This window comes from Mastigoproctus giganteus, chromosome 5 (assembly GCF_048544385.1).
Source record: "Mastigoproctus giganteus isolate SK-2022 chromosome 5, ASM4854438v1, whole genome shotgun sequence".
Classification (NCBI taxonomy): domain Eukaryota; kingdom Metazoa; phylum Arthropoda; class Arachnida; order Uropygi; family Thelyphonidae; genus Mastigoproctus; species Mastigoproctus giganteus.
In genome coordinates this window covers 123,352,435-123,355,786 of record NC_143579.1, presented here as the reverse complement: position 1 = coordinate 123,355,786, position 3,352 = coordinate 123,352,435, and positions in this window count along the sequence as shown.

Genomic DNA, 3,352 nt, shown 5'->3' with positions numbered 1-3,352 from the left:
AATTTGTCTCTAATGCCACACTGCTCCAATTTGTGCAGCAGTCTTCCATGTGCAACAGTATCAAAAGCCTTTCTAAGATCCAAATATATAATATCAAAGATATTCCCTGCATCCAGTTCTTTTGTGACTACAACATAGTATCCAATCAAATCGGTCAGGCAAGACCTGCCCTTAACAAAACCATGCTGCATCTGAGCTATAACTGAATTCTTGTCTAGATGATCCTGCAGTGCTTCTTTAACCAGTGCCTCCATTAATTTACCTGGAACAGAAGTTAAAATAACAGGTCTATAATTACTTGTGTCAGCCTTTGATCCTCCTTTGTGAATTGGGGTTACATTTGCACATCTCCAGTCTATGGGTACCTCCCCTGAGTCCAAAGAAGCTCTCATAATTATGGCTAGGGGTTTGCTTACTTCCTTTAATATAACTGGATAGATCCCATCCACCCCAGATGCCTTTTTTATGTTTATCCTCAACAATCTCTCCTCCACTTTCCTCTCAGTTATTACAAAATCATCCAGTTCAATGCCAGAATTTAACTCACCTCTGGAATTTCCCTCCCCGAATAACTCCTCATGGTTGAATGTAGATGCAAAATACTCATTTAGTTTGTTAGCCACCTGAGCAGGATCATCAAACAGTTGAACCATCAATATCAAGTGAACCAATCTGATTCATCCCTTTCCTTCTAGAGTTTAAATAGGTAAAGAACTCTTTTCTGTTTTTCTTTGCATCCTTTGCCAAGGATTTTTCGTAGTCTGCCTTTGCCTGCCTAATCTTCCTTGTGACTTGGTTACAGACCAACTTATATCTATCATAGGCTTCCATGTCACCCATTAATTTGTATGTATTCCATGCATTTTTCTTCTCTGCCACATGTCTCATTAGTTCATCTGACAACCATTTAGGCCTAAACCTTGAACAATATTTCTTAGTTGGTATGTAAAGCCTGGTAGCTTCCAAGATTAGTTCCTTGAATGCTTCCCATTTTGAGTTTGCTGTTGGTAACATCATCAGTTGGTCCCACTGTATAGAATTTAAATACTGTCTCAGACCATCATAGTCGCCTTTACGAAAACAAAAACCCTTCCCTTTACCTCTGATGGTAGTTACCTCCTTGAGTAAATCCCACTTCAACACACTGTGATCACTGCCACCTAGTGGTTCATTTATCTGCAGATTCTTAATGCATGAAGAATCACTACTGATAATCAGATCAAGAGTATTGCCCCCTCTTGTTGCCGCACGAACATGCTGATGTAGAAAACAATCATCCAATAAATCCACAAAAGCCTTGCTAGTGTGTGAGTGACCAACCCACAAATTCCAGTCAATATCTGGGAAATTAAAATCCCCCATTATAAGACTCTCTGATTTACTGGCCCACTCTATTTCCCTGTACAATATCTTATTATACTCATCAGAGTCATTAGGCCTATAGCACACTCCTACTCTCAATTTCTCATTTCTCAATTTCTCATTTCTCATCAGATTGCCTCTTGGTGATAAAGCAAGTTCTGGCATTGATGTTGGCAGCTGAGAGATTGATGGGTTCCAATTTAAATCCTTCGAGAACATTCATCCTGTTCTTTGAGTGCTCATAAAGGCCCATAACAATGCTGAGTTGCTGGCTAATATCCTCACACTTCTTACATTGAATGCACTAAAAGACAGCCCCCTTTGCATTATGATGTTCCATTCCAGATAGCTCCATAAACATCAAACAAGCAGTACATTTCATAAGTGATTAGGTGGACAAATGTTCTCCCCTAAGTTCAAGGTAGTAGAAGTGCCATAGCTCTCCCACGAGCTATGGCACTTTACTACCTTGAGCCCTTTGCTTTGCTCCTGTGGTTTGAGGCATGATTTTCGTTCAAATTCAGTTTAATTAAAAATATTGAATTTTTTCAATATTTTGCATCCGTTATGCTATAAAGTTTACGTAATTATACACATATATTGCAATATTGAGTTTGCAGTTTATGTATTTTCTATCTCCTATCAAATTGATGTTTTATTTATTTCTTTTCTCCTATCAAATGTAAATTATATTAAGCTATACCATTACATTTGTAAGTTCTGAGTAATTATAAACGATAATAAATTTATTTGACTAATGCCAACCTATGTGATTTGAACTTGCGAGCTATCTACTTGCCACAATTAAAACACCAGAATTCCCCCACCATGCACTCAATACTATAATAATGCTAACAATGGCGGCAGAAGTCAAATGTGTTTCCCTAAGTAATTATAAACAATCAGTAACAAACATATTCCCCAATGTAATTTGAGAATCACAACTAATAACTGCTGTTCTAATTTTAAATCAACAGTTAAATGCAATAAGAATACTTCTCCAATTGACCAGTAGCAATGATGCTACAGTTATTACTTTGGGTACCAAGTCACATTTAGCAATAATACTACCACGCTACCAAGTTTATGTTATATGTATTAGGTTATATGCTTATGGTTATATATTATATGTTTACGTTATATGTTGAAAGTTATAAGTTAATTATAATATATGATAAAATTGTTCAACTAATGCCAACCTACGTGATTTGAACTTTCCAGCTAACTGTTATCACAATTAAAATGCTAGAGTTTCTCCTACCACTCACTATAATACTATAATAATGGCCACTAAATTCGAATAATACAAACATTCTGCATATATTAAGTAGTAACCTACAAAATCTCTAACTAAATTAAAAAATGTGTGACTAGGACTCCAAAGCTATTTATGGAATACAATTTAATATGACAATTAGGTCAGTAAACCGGCAAAATTTTTCAAAAAACTTATCGTTCCCGGGAGCTGAAGATTCTATTCTTGGACTAGCAAATGGATACTATCATTCCCAAATGTGACATAATGAATTAAGATTCCTCCCCTGGCTTATTATATCTTTTTCTTTCCTAAGTAGATTGAAATTAGTCTTTCTCTGTTGAAAATTGTATATTTGTATGTGTTTTCTGAAAAGTAAAGGTATCCATAGATAATGTCCAATGGCAAGTCTGCAGGTAAGTCTGAACCTGCTAGTGGCCAGCAGCAGGGTGTAAATCCATTTTGTACAGGTAATGAAAAGTAAAACTCAAGCAGTAGCAAATTTCATGTAGGTTAGACTATTACACAAATTGTCTCCAGTCTTAGGTGTGTACAGACTAACCGACAGAAAAATCTGCTTGTGTGTAAAGCCATATTTAGGTATGTTTAAGAAACATCTACACTTTCATTTGGTAGATGGATTATTATGCTTTAAATATCTTTTATATTGGAATTAATTGTGTAATTTATTTAATACTTTAACTCTTAATACCATTACAGGCTAGTGTACTTTAA